Raw genomic sequence first — 13,822 nt, forward strand, 5'->3', positions numbered from 1 at the left:
GTCTCCCTGATGCCTGTTTAAGATGACTGGGCAGGGCCGGAAGGTAGAGGCCTAACCTGGTGTAATGCCTGGGTGTTAATGGCTGTTGTTTTAGGTGCTGATGTTTTACACAACTGTGCCTCTTTCTGGTAATACAAGTTTTGCAAAGGCAGGGACCATGTCTCTTCTACACATACTCTGGGTACAATAATAGACATAATAGAAGTTGCATATCTGGGAGTGAGTCACTGGTTTCCAAAAACATCCAGGGTCCCAGGTGACTGTCACAGCTAAACCAGCCCCTGGAGCCATTGCGGGGTGACAAGGAGATTCATTCACATGTGATCAGATCAGAAGTAGCCCAGCAGGGCATGGCATTGCCGCCCCTAGGAACAGCCTACTTTTTGGATGTTTAGGTCTCTGCTTCCAGCTTTGAACTCCCCAGGAGCCCACACATGTCCTGTAATAGCCATATTAGCCCTGGGTGCTCAATCCCCACCTTCCTTCCATCTGAGCTTCCCCATCGCCTCCCTACCATTTGTAGACTGCCCGTCTCTCTTTTTTATCTCTCTTTTTGTTAGATTGGGATTTTATTATTTTTTTCCTAATTCTTTCAGCACTTGCTGAAAACCAGCTTGGGCAGAGCAACCTGTGCTCAGTGCTGGCTAATGGCTTGGAGCTGCTCCAAGCTGCCGGCTGCGCTGCCTTTCACTTGTGGGTGGTCGTCGACAAGCGTGATGTCTTCTCTCTATGACTCTCAAGGGGCCTGTCTTCTTGCGGGCTCGGCTGTTCACACTTGGCTGGCCTGCCTGGTTGTTTGGAATTGCAGTTTTTACTGCACAGCCTGGAGCCAGTCTGGTAGCTTCAACAGGGCACAGATTTTATGAGTGCTAAAGTCCACTCAGCCTCCAGCCTAGTTGGCCCATTTGATTTTGTTGCATGTTGTTTTTCTCTATTTCCTCTTGGAGACCAGACACTGTCCAGAGTGTATGGAGACACAGAAGTCTGGAAATGGAAGTGGCTCGGGAGATTCTTAGACTGTGATGAATGTGTGTCTGCTGAGTGCTGAGGAGTGATGGTACCTGCTGGTGTCTACAACAGTTAAACATTTTCTGAGTGTCACTCAGTCAACTGCAAAGGATGGGGTTGAATTTCTGGCATCATCTCTTGATAGCTGAACATCCTTGAATGAGGAGCTATGCTTGTTTTTTCCTAAGTTGCAATTTCTTCATCTGTCAAATCAGTATATGAATGTCTATAGTCAGGGTCTCAGCCCATGAGACTATTGAAGGACTTTCTGCACTGAGAATGTGAACCTTTCCTCCGTTCTCACGTTCTTGTGGTTCCTCTTAAGGGATGTGAGTTGGTAGTTTGCATATTCTTAAGTATTGTAGCAGTTGAGGGATGGTAGTTAACTTCCTTGACTGCCATTCCTGTTGTGTTGCAAGGAAAATTAATTAAAAATCAAGCAGCTCTATCTCCTGCTCATTTTTTTTTTTTTTTTTTTTTTTTTTTTTTTGGAGACAGAATCTCACTCTCGCCCAGGCTGGAGTGCAGAGGCACAATTTTGGCTCACTGCAACCTCGGCTTCCCAGGTTCAAGCAATTCTCCTGCCTCAGCCTCCCGAGTAGCTGGGATTACAGGCATCTGCCATCATGCCCGGCTAATTTTTGTAGAGATGGGGTTTCACCATGTTGGCCAGGCTGGTCTTGAACTTCTGACCTCAGGTGATCCGCCCACCTCAGCCTCCCAAAGTGCTGGGATTACAGGCGTGAGCCACTGCCCCGGCCACTCCTGCTCATTCTTTAGGGTGGCTTCTTGATTTCCATCGTATTTTCCTTTATTCACAATGCTTCTTTGGGGCTGTCTTCCCCACCGACAGAAAGGTAAACTGAAGCAAAAGGAAGGGAAGGCTAAAAGCAGTGCCTGGCCACTGACTGCATAGGAATTTGGGGCCCTGGAGAAGTGGCAGGCCTAGGCCATCAAGCTCTCTGTGGGATGTAGCCATCCCCCAGCTGTCACTTCCCCAAGATGCCCGTGCCTCACAGTCGCCTCACCCCTTGTTGCTCTTCTTCTGAACAAAGCTGCCTGCAGCAGCAGCAGATCCAGGTGCTGGGGCGTGGCCAGTGTTCATGGAAGCTGGGGCCAGCCAGCCTGCAGGTGTTCCTGGTTAAGGGCTAGAGCGGACCTTTGATCTGTGCTGAGTGGATGCCATCAGCTGACACATCAGTGACCTTCATGCAGCTTGAGTCTCAAGCCAGACTTGTTCTTCTGAGCACTGGCTTTCTGCTGACCTCTTGCAGGGGAACCAGAGAGCACCAGTGCACAGTGAAAAATGCCTTTAATCTCCATTTACTCTTCTCCGGCTCCCTTCCCTGTCCCTGGGTGTTTCACAATTAGCATTTCAGATACTTCCAAGTGAATATGGAACAGATGTTCGCACAGGTGCTGTACTCTTCACTGGGTAAACAGTGGCGTTTGCGTGCCTCTGCGTGTGTGTGTGTGTGTGTGTGTGTGTGTGTGTGTGTGTATGTGACAGCAGGAAGCGTAGGGCCTTTACAAATGTTTTTTAAAGCATCTGAAACACTTTACACATGACGGGTACTCAATAAATACTTAGTGAGTAAGTGAGCAGTGGCAGGGAAGGCCCTTTGTTTCATAATAAACCCAGTGGCATGGGAGCAGCAAGTACAATTCCAAGTTGGGTCTTGAAATTCATGGACTAAAGAAGAAGTCATGTCCTGCCTCACCAAGAAATTACCCATGGACATCTGGCAAACCATGGGGCATGCCGTAAGGACGAGACATAGTTCTCCATCTCAGGAAGGAGGATTAAACAATAAAAATGACCGTGGCGGCCCCTGGCAATTTAATCTGCCTCACGAACACTAGCTGGCCGTGGCTCCGCTGGGAAAAGGAACTTGCGGTTTTGCCTGTGCAGAATGTTTGCAGATGGGTTAGGGAGTTAGCCAGGACTGACCTCCTTGGTTGTGTCTTTCCAAGTAGCACACCTGGTCAGGTTGCTCCACACTGTTAGTCCGCAGTGGCTCAAGTCCAGGCCCTCAGCATGGCTTTCCACCTGGCCTACACCCCCAGCCTTGTAGAAATAGTGGAGGGAAAGGCAAGGGCTTGGCTGCTCATCGTTTCCTCCCTCTGTGACCTTGGGCAAGTCACTCAGTTTCCCCCTCTGTAAACGGGGGATAATAATCAAGTCTTGTTTGTAGGGCCTTTGTACGCTTAGAATAATTAATTAACATAAAGCCCTTACCGTGTCTGGTGTGTGGTAAGTACTGAGTGCGAGCTGCAGCTGTTACCATTGTCCACTGCATCATCCTGGTCACTGGTCTCTGGCATTTTAAGCTTCAGAATTACGGAACCCTCTGCAGTTTCCCAGACGTGCCCTGCTGTTCAGGTCTCTGTGCTGTCTGAATGACCATCCTTGTTTCTGGAATGTGCCACTCACCCCATCCTTGTCCACCCTATGAATACCTCCTCATCCCTCAGCCTTGAAATGCCAGCCCTGGCATCCCCTGAGTTCCTCCCTGCCACTGGCCACCAGCCCCCATGGAGGGCCCTTGTCATCCCAGCCTGTTTTAGATCTCAGTGCACCAGAGTCACGATCCTTCGTCACCCACTGATAGAGAGTTCCATGAGGGTGAGGGCCATGGTTTCAACCTTTTCTAATCCAGCACCTAGCACAATGCCTGGTATACAGTAAGTGCTGAATAAATGTCTCCTCAAATTAAACCACATGTGTTTGTACATAGGCGGTCAGCCTTTTAAAACTACATCTGGCAGGGCGCAGGCCTCACACCGGTAATCCCAGCATCATGGGAGGCTGAGGTGGGTGGATCACTTGATATCAGGAGTTCAAGACCAGTCTGGCCAACATGGTGAAACCCCATCTCTACTAAAAATACAAAAATTAGCTGGGCATGATGGTAGGCACCTGTAGTCCCAGCTACTCGGGAGACTGAGGCACAAGAATCACTTGAACCTGGGAGATGGAGGTTGCAGTGAGCTGAGATCGTGCCATTGCACTCTAGCCTGGGCGACAGAGCAGGACTGTGTCTCAAAAAAAAAAAAAAAAACTACTACATCCTCCCTTTTTCTCCGCAAAATTACCATGTGATTTATTAAGACTAGAGGCCGGGCACAGACTCATGCCTGTAACCCCACTCCATGGGAAAGAGTGGCTCATCCCTATAATCCCAGCACTTTGGGAGGCCGAGGTGGGCGGATCACATGACATCAGGATTTCAAGACCAGCCTGGCCAATTTTGTGAAACCATGTCTCTACTAAAAATACAAAAAATTAGCTGGGTGTGGTGGCGGGCGCCTGTAATCCCAGCTACTCAGGAGGCTGAGGCAGGAGAATCACTTGAGTTTGAGAGGCGGAGGTTGCAGTGAGCCGAGATTGTGCCACTGCACTCCAGCCTGAGCAACAAGAGTAAGACTCCATCTGAAAAAAAAAAAAAAAAAAAAAGATTAGAAAGGTGTTCTCGAGGCAATGTTTGCAACCTTAGGATGTCTGCTGTGAGTTCCTCATGTGGACAGTTAGGAAGTGGGCATCTCAGGCTGCAGTCACTGCCCCCAGTGGTTTTGATGTGCTCATTTCCCAGCCCCTCTCCCTGCCTACATTCTTCCCTGTCCCCCACCTCCCAAGAGCCTGTTTCTGATCTGCACCCCTCCTGCCTTTCCACGTGTTTCGCACTCCGTTTATAGAATTGCTCTCTGCTTCCTTGCCCCATCCCCTGCCAGTTCCAGGCTCCCTGGGCCTGACCTCATGGATGACAGCGAATCCCTCTGGACTTGGCCACTTAGGTCCCTGTCAGGTGGCCGGAAACAGAGACTTTCACACCAGAGTCCCTCCCTCTAGAACAGGGCTTGACCCATGGTACTGCCCCGTTGAGCCTTTCTTTTTTCCTTTTCTCCTTTGACTTAAGCCTTTGGCAGGACAGATTTTGGGCTGGAGGCCAGCAATTCAACTGGGAGGGCTCCATGCCAGTTCTTGCCTTTCTGGAGGTCAGTGTATTTGCCCAGGACTCTGCTTGGGTTTGGAGCTTTTACTAACATGTGTCAATAATGCGGGTCCACCTTCTACACCGTCTTGCAACCAATTATCAGAGAGAGAAGGCCTGAGCAGGGGGATGTGCATTTTGCTTTCTTTCGGCATAGCATCTCATGCTAGATTTTTATCTGGGGGCCTTTGAAGAGCCAGCCGGCACAGAAGCACGGTGGCGACGCTGTGCCTGGAAAACTCATCAGTGTCACTCTGGTTTATTTTCCTCTTCTCTTTGAGCTCTTTCCCATGGAGTGGGGCTCTCAGTGACAACTGGCAAGCGGTGGGGTGGTTGCTCGTTGTCATTCTGGTAGGCACTGGTTTCTGGAGGGCTCCGAGTGCTTTGTGGGTATTCGCGTTTGTTTCTGCGATGCCTAGAGCACGGTTGGCACCGGTCCCAGTTTCTGGATGAAGAAACTGAGGCTCTGGGGATTAAGATCATGAACTGGGGGGAGGGGAGGCGGCATAGCTGAAGTGAACTTGAGTGTCCAGGGTTCCATTTTGTCTCGTAGACGGTGTGTGAGGGTGTGTGTATGTGTGCATTCGAGAATGCGTGAGGTTGTGTGTGTTTAAGAAAATGAGAATGAGGCAGGGCACGGTGGCTCATGCCTGTATTCCCAACACTCTGGGAGGCTGAGCTGGGTGGATGAATTGAGCCCAGGAGTTCAAGACCAGGCTGGGGAACATGGTGATGAAACCCTGTCTTTACAAAAAAATACAAAAAATTAGCTGGGCATGGTGATGCATGCCTGTAGTCCCAGCTACTTGGGAGGCTGAGGTGGGAGGATTGCTTGAACCCAGGAGGTAAAGGCTGCAGTGAGCCATGATTGCACCACTGCACTCCAACCAGGGCAACAGAGTGAGACCCTGTCTCCAAAAAAAGAAAGAAAATGAGACTGAAAAGGAGAGAGGTTAGAAACGGGGTAGGCCCCTCAGTATCACCCTTCCCGAGAACAGTCATTCTCTGCTTTTTCTGATCAGAGCTTCCTCCCAGGAGGGGCCCTTTATCCAAAGCAATCTCTGGCCCAGGCACCAAAGAAAGGCCCCAGTGGTTTACGCAGCCCAGGCTGCCCCCTGCGCTTGCTGGGTGGGAGGTGGGTCGTGGAAGCCTTCCCCTCCTGCCCACTCTTTCCTGCTCCTCCCCAGTGCATCTTTATGGCCAGCATATGGAAACTGTTTCTATTTATCCGGCACCACCAGGAAGCTGCTGCATGCTGTGCTCCAGCAAACGGAAACCTTGGATTCCCCCGCAGGGTCATTTCCAATGTGGCGTGCAAATCAGCCAGCTGTTTCATGGGTGCGTCTGGGCCCTGTGACATCAACATGGGGGAGTGTTACCATGTATGCAAACAGGTCATTCTGGTTTGTCCGCCTGTCCTGTGCACCAGGATGTCTCTCCTGCTTTGAGTCAGGGTTTGGGTTGTTGCTTTGTATTCTCCTGCCTGTCAGCTCAGCTGTTTCTTTCCACTCCTTCCCCTCTGAGTGGTTTTATGTTCTCTCCTCCGGGCTGATTGCCAGGATTCAGGGAGGGAAGTTAAGGGGTTGGTGCCACATAAATCTTTAGTGGCCAAAGTCTGCGGGCCTGAAAGGCTGTGCCTGTCCTCTTGGTCTGGTTTTCCCAAGAGAGCTGTCTGCCCAGGGCACCAGAAGGGCAGGACAAAATGTTTCCCTTCGTGGAACTTTCCCCAGAGGCCCAGAACAGAGATGCAGAATACAATCTTCCTGGTTGCCAAGAGTGTTCCTGGTCAGCCTCCTCTGGTCCTTTCTGAAACCTGCGTGTGGAGCTTGCTGGCTGCAGGAGCCAGGGAGACTGCAAATCCTGCCCACATGCCCATGCTGCTGCTCATCTCCCTCCCTCCCTCCCTCCCTCCCTCCCATATCTGGCCCGGTTGCCTTCCAGGAAAGGTGAACATGCAGAGGCAAGGGCTAGCTGCTGGCCTTCTGGAGGAGGCAGTGGAGGCCAGCTCCCTGACAGCCCCACGGTGAGGTCATCCTGTCTCCTCGAGCTGGGCCCCTGCGGCGTGCCCCGATCCCTGCCTTTCCGGCTGGCCTGGAAGAACCCATTCTGCTCTGGGCAAGAACAGTGCCAAGGTCAGAGGCCACAAGTGTTGCTTCTTCCGTGGTCTGTAATGAGCACCAGTTGGAGAGGGCCAGCCCCAGCACACAGAGGAAGGGGCTGGACTGGGGTGATGCGGGGTGAGCCTGCCTGGTCACTTTGTTGGCTAGGACGCTTCCTGTGTTTTCTGTGCCTGGTACTCCGAAGATGCGAGTGCCAATCATTGACCAGGAGGTTCTGCCCAGGGTCTGTGGGCAGTAGGAGGTCAGAGCAAGGCACCAGGCCACTAGAGCAGGTGGGTGCGAACAACTGTTGGCATTCAAGGCTGCCCAGGTAGAGGTCCTGCAGCCAACCCGGTGGGCACAATGGGCTTCAGTGGGGCAGACTGTCCTCTAGCTTCACATATAGTGCTGACCTCTCAGGGCAGCTTGGGGCCCTTGCACGCCCTCTTACTTCCCACATGGAGGGTATTCATTTCGAGGAAGCTGGGCCTGCTGGGATTGGTTCCCCAGCAACCAGGGGCTCCTTCTCCCAGACACCACTCCATCTGCACTCACCGGCTCACACCCTGACTCACCAGGACTTGGCTATCAGCCCTGTCCCCTTTGATCTGCCCCTTCTGCCCCCTGCCTTCCCTCTTTCCTGGGCCTGAAATGTCCTCCTCAGGAAGCTGCCGAGCCTTGGAGCATACCTTCTGCGGGAACAACGCAGCACTCGGGGTGGGAGCATTTCCACTGCCTCTCTGGCTACTTCTGTAACCTCATAAGTGGGGAAGAGGGTTAGACAGCAGACAGGGCAGGGGATTAGCACCCCACAAGGTGGCCCAGCTCCACCCAGCCCCTGCCATGCCCTGGACTTGGCTGGCACAGCTGCACTGCTGCATAAAGGCCACGTACAAAAGGAACAGAACGGAACTGTGGCTCCTTGCCTTCCATTTGCACCCTTTCTATAATCCCTAAATATGCACCCCAGTCGCTCGTGCCTGGGTGTGAAGGAGGCCCTTTGCGATCACCTGTGGCTTTCTTGAAAAGCCCCTGAATGGCCAGTGTCACCTCAGGCCTTTCGTCCCTTTCTCCATGTGGAGAAAAGAGTGATCGTGCTTTGCCTTTTGGGACCACATGAGCACACCAAGTCCTGTTTTCTGAGGTTGAGTGGTTAGAAGCACAGAGCAAAGTCTGCCCTGGGAGGGGGAGAATTCGCTATTCTTTCACCTTAGCTCTTGAGTCTTATTCTTCCCTGTCCCTTTCAAGGTTCTACCCTGAATTACTCTTACACAAAACATCCCCTCTTCAGCAGACCATTAAAAGAAGGGTTTTTACAAATACAAACTTACCACGTCACACGCCTTCCTAACACCCGTTGGTGATGCCCACTGCACCCCCGGTGGAGCCCGCCCTCTTGCCTGAGGCCTGCCAGGCCCCATGGATGGCTCCTTGCTCTCCACCCTCCAGGCTGTGGCCATCCTTAAGTGCCCCACAGGGGTGTGTGGAATCTTCAGGGCAGGCAAGGCCTTCTATTTCACTTCAATTCAGACATGTTTGCTGACCCCTTACACATTGTATCCAACGCTGTTCTGGGGCCTGGGAACACCACAGTGACCAAAACAAAAGTCCCTGCCCTCTTGGAGCTGACATTCCAGGCGGGGAAACAGGCCCACAAGTAAACAGATACCCTGTCAGGTGGTGACAGCCCCAGGAGGAAGCCTTAGCACTTTGAGGGGACAGAGTGATGTGGTCTCACCTTGTAGGGGAGGCCAAGGGTAGCCTTTGATAAGATGTTTGGGTGGAAACTGGAAGGTGTGAGGAAACAGCCAAAGACTGGGGAGGCAGAGGCCCCAAGGCAGAGTGTTCCAGGCACGTTTCAGAACAACAAGGAGGCCAGCATGGCAGCAGCAAGGGGCAGGCGGGACAAAGTGACTTGGAGAGATCATGGGTCAGGTTCCATGAGATCTTCCGATCAAGGGAGGCTGGGGCATGTTTCGGGCAGAGGAGTGATACCATTTGGCTTAGTGTTCTTGAGGATTATTGTTATATTAAACAAAAAAGTTTGCCAAAAACCCACACACATGTGCACGCAACAGAGGATTTCTCTGACTGGTGTCAAGAATAGGCCACAGAGGGTAGAACAGAGAGGGACACAGAGAAGGGATTGTGTTGGTCCAGGGGAGAGGTGGTTTGGGCCACAGTGTGGCAGAGGAGCTGGTGAGAGCAAGGTCTTGTGGGCCAGGCATAGCCCCTATTTGTGGGCCTTTCAGCTGATTGTGGGAGGGGAGGAGCCTCCTGATTCCTGAGGCCCCTCCTGCCGCAAGATTCTCTGTTGGTGCAGCTGTTCCATGCAGCACCGGTACGGCCAGGAAAATGTGGTCTCAGTCACCCCAGGGCCTTCTTCTGCCCCCCAGTCACTTGTGGCCTGTAAGAGTGCATCCCAAGAGTCCTGGCCAATGGAGGGACCATCTGTGTGAGAACCAGCCACATGTTCTCTTTGATTTGGGTCATAGGTGCTAAGCCTGTCTCACAGCTGTATGCTGTCCATCAGAAGAGACAGCGGCCAGTGTACCCCACGGCAGACAGTGGGTCAGCAGAGCTATCCCCTACATTTCTCTAGTGAGAGATGAGTGGGAGATATTTGTATGAAGGAAAGCTCTGGATGGGAAGCCAGGAGGCCTGGGTGCTAAACCTGATGCTGTAACCGGTTGGCCCTATACCACGGAGACATCACATTCCCTGCCCTCAGTTTCCCCATCTCTAAAAGCTGGGCCTTGAATTAGGTGGTCTCTAGGATCTGCTCCTGACCTGACAGTTGTTGCTCCTAAGACAGCAGCAGAAAATGCCTACAATGCATGCCGGAGAGCTATGTAGCAGGGCTTCCCACACTCTGTGGCAGAGGACCTCTACTTCCATCAAACACAGCAGAAACGAAGTACTAGGAAAAGGAAGTGCCGCACAGTGCCACCTGCGGTGATGGCCTCTACACGCTGGCTCTGATTCCTGGATGGTGCTCATCCCCAACCATCGCACACCATTCATGGACTGTGCAGACCACGTGGAATAACACTGCCCGCAGTTAGAGTGGTTCCAGGCACAGACTTCATTTATTCTCCAGCTCCATCACTTTCTAAATGTGGGAGCCCCTGGACAAACTGACTAATCTCTGTGCTTCTGTCCCATCACCTGTGAAATGGGGATACTGATGGTATCCACTTCCTAAGGTTGTTGCGAGGATGAAGTTATTTCACATATAAAGTGCCGAGAGTAGTGCCTGCCTCACAGAATTTGCTCCACAAGTGTTTGTGTGTGTTCTTGTAGCTGAAGCTGAGCTGATGAGATTGGGGCTAGATTTGGGAGCTGCAGTTAATCGGGAGGTGGGAGAGGGACACATGCACTAAAAAAAAGATGCCATTGCCCTCCCTAAGCAGTGAGGAAGTGTTTGTGAAAGGCTTTTGGTGCCATCAGGATCTAGGCAGCTGGGCCCTGCTCAGACTGTGTGTGGCACTGCCAATCCTCTGGGGCAGCTCCGCAGTTTGGAGCTCCTTCTGAAGCCATCTGCACCCACCTGCCTGCTCCCCTTGAAGTCACCACATACCTGTAAACATTTAGATGCCACAAGCTGCAGGGGCAGCTAGTCCACTGCTCACTGGCTGGTGAACCTTTTTGTTGTTGAAACTTCCATGACTAGTAGCTACAGAGCCTCTTTTTGAGGCCAGGTGGTGATGGGGTACTCCACTGCCTCTGCAGACAGGTGCCCCTGGAGGGCAAGGGCTACCTAGTTCCTACATTCCTCACTAAGGGTCCAGCACCTAGGAGCTGCCCTTGGGCAGGGACAACCCTGGGAATGTCTGCTAAACAAAGGAGTAGATGAACAGGCCAGTTGTTGGTCTTAGAATATTTTCATTAAGAATTATTTCCCAGCCAGGCGCAATGGCTCACACCTGTAATCCCAGCACTTGGGGAGGCCAAGGCAGTTGGATCACTTGAAGGTCAGGAGTTTGGGACCAGCCTGGCCAACATGGTGAAACCCCATCTCTTCCAAAAAATACAAAAATTAGCCAGGTGTGGTGGTGCACGCCTGTAGTCCCAGCTACTCAGGAGGCTGAAGCACGAGAATCACTTGAACCTGGGAAGTAGAGGTTGTAGTGAGATGAGATTGTGCCGCTGCACTCCAGCCTGGGCAACAGAGCAAGACTCTGTCTCAAAAAAAAAAAGAAAAGAAAAGAAAAGAAAAAATACATAAAAGTTTAAAAATAAAAATAAAAGTATTATTTCCAGCCAGGTGCAGTGACTCACACCTATAATCCTAGAACTCTGGGAGGGAGGGCGAGGCAGGTGGATTACTTGAGCCTAGGAGTTTGAGACCACCCTGAGCAACATGGCAAGACCCCATCTCTAAAAAAAAAAAAGAAAGAAAGAAAGAAAGAAAAAATTAGCCAGGCATGGTGGCACATGCCTATAGTCCCAGCTACTCTGGAGGCTGAGGTGGGAGGATGGCTTGAGCCTGAGGCGTTGAGGCTGCAGTGAGCCATGATAGTGCCCCTGCACTCCAGCCTGGGCTCAGTAAAAAGAATTATTTCCAAATGGAAGCCAAGGAGAGAGGATCGCCCAAGTCCAGGAATTTGAGTCCAGCTTAGGCAACGTAGTGAGACTCTGTCTCTCAAACTAAAAAGTAAAAAAAAGGAAAGAGACTTATTTCCAACTCACAGATTATATTTCGATTAAAATAACAAATACTTAGGTACCCAGTTCTAACGAAGCATGGCACTGACTTCTGTGTTTTAATCCATCAAACCTGACAAAGTTAAAGCCCTCTCTGATGGTCCATCATTTCTAGTTATTAGAAAGCCCTTTCAGATCTAGCAGAAACACCCTGTGAAGTCCATTCCTGAGTCCTCGTTCCACCATTGGCAGCACTGCCACGTGTCTGCCCTCACCCACCAGCCACGTATGGTCTGTGGCCATGGGCTGACGTTTTGTCTCTGTGGTGCTCACTGTCCCATGGGGGTACTCCAGCCAGCTCCCTGCATCCTTGGCTCTCCATGGTCACCTGTTGCTGTCTGCGGCCAGCCCTGAGGCTCAGGCCCCAGCCCCTCTGCTGTTAGGAGTTTGGTACAGGAATAGGGAAAAGGGAGAGGGCTGTAGCAGGAGCCAGCTCTAAAGATCCTCTCCTGTTGTTCCAAGGAGTCAGTCTTTTTCTGCGGGCAAGCCATGGAAGGATTTTAAGTAGCAGAGTGACACCATCAGACTTCGGCCTTACCAGATTGATTTATCCTGCCTCAAGGGGCCCAAGTCAGGTGGTCAGGAAAGGCCTGGACAATGAGAGCGAGTCCAGGTTGCTGCAGGCTTTTAGGTGAAAGACAAGAGGCCCCAAAGACCTCTTGAGTAGAGATGAGAGGGAGGAGGGAGGAGACCTTTCTAGACCTGGTGAGTTACAGGCCATGAGAAGTGAAAAAGAAGATGGGATTAAGATTTCTGGCTCTGAGGACTGTCCTCCCAGGGCAGCCATAAGCCTAGTCCTTCCAGTCTCGGTGGTCCTTGTGGATTTCAGCTGAATGGAACTGTCCTTTGTGGCTTTGAAGGGTTATGTATCGGGGAAGAGGGACTATCTCTCACCCAAACCAGGACACCTAAAGATAGCAAAGGTTACCTGCTCCCCGGAGAAACCTGTTGCTGGGAGTGTCAGTGAGGCTTGTTAGCAAGGAATGGCCTGCACCATGGGATGCATTGGGCCACCTGGTCCCAGGGGTGCTGTGGTATAAGTGGTGAGGGATGGGGGAGCTGTTGAGAAGGACCAGATGTCCTCTCCCCACCAGGAATGGGTTGAGAGAGCTCCTGAGCACAAAGAGGAAGTTCCTGTCAATTCAAGGAGACCCCTGTGTGAGAAGAAGGGTGGGAAGGCTCCAAAGGGGTTCTTCATGGCAGTGGCTTACATAGATGCTCCTGTCTAGTGTCGGGTAGGAGGGTGGCACTAATGGCTGCTGCCATCTGTGCCAGCTAGCAGCTACCTGCCCCACTCCATCATTGTTATTTATATTACCTAGGACTCTGCTGTGTTGCTGGTGCCAGCCCCTGCTGGGGCATATGGAGGTCATGGAGGACAGGGCATGGGCGCACGAGGACGCAGCTCCATCCAGCTGCTCGCCTGTGGCTTTTTCTGCTCAGGAGTCACGTTTTGGCTGGTGCTTCCCTGATCCACGGGAGCAGATTGAGGAAGGTGGTTTGACCTTCTCCTGTCTCTGCCTAGGGCTTAGTTCTTTCAGAAATGAGCATTGGGATCAGAGTAGGGAACGCTGCTCTGTTGCTATTGGGAAGACAAGGGTCAGAATTACCAAGTTCAAACCGCACCCAGATGTCCCACCTCCTACTTGGAACTCCACTCTAGTGATGGAAATGCTAGTGTATTTTTGGTCCTTTTGGCACTAACTACCCTGTTATCCTTTTCAAGTTTCTGATTCTTGAGAGGCAAGTAGTCTACCGATTGGGAGCTAGGCAGCCTAGTTTGGGATCCCAGCCCTGCTTCTCACTAGCAGCATGACCTGGGAAGGTTACTTAGCCTCTGTGCACCTTAGTTTCCTCAAGTCTGAGGTGGGAATAATATTACCTACTTAGCAAGGTTGTTGTAAGAACTAAGTGGGTTAATAGATAGATACAATGTATTTAGATAGGTATCAGTTATCTATTGATAACAATATTACCTTCTTCCCAGGGTTGTTGTAAGAACTAAGTGGGTTAATA

At 51.5% G+C, this 13,822-nt stretch overlaps 1 protein-coding gene across 4 annotated transcripts in view; it reads left to right on the forward strand.

Annotated features, from left to right (window-relative positions):
* Positions 1-13,822, forward strand: part of TPCN1 (two pore segment channel 1) — a 77,548-nt gene that overhangs the window by 18,648 nt on the left and 45,078 nt on the right. The window contains exon 1 of one of the 4 annotated variants that reach the window (XM_025402293.1): positions 4,905-5,004. The exons of the other annotated variants lie outside the window; for them this stretch is intronic. The gene's annotated coding sequence lies outside the window, so the exon portion shown is untranslated. Of the gene's footprint in view, positions 1-4,904; positions 5,005-13,822 lie in introns of those variants that run through there. 4 annotated transcript variants of the gene reach the window in all.

The sequence above is a fragment of the Theropithecus gelada genome, chromosome 11 (assembly GCF_003255815.1).
Source record: "Theropithecus gelada isolate Dixy chromosome 11, Tgel_1.0, whole genome shotgun sequence".
NCBI lineage: Eukaryota > Metazoa > Chordata > Mammalia > Primates > Cercopithecidae > Theropithecus > Theropithecus gelada.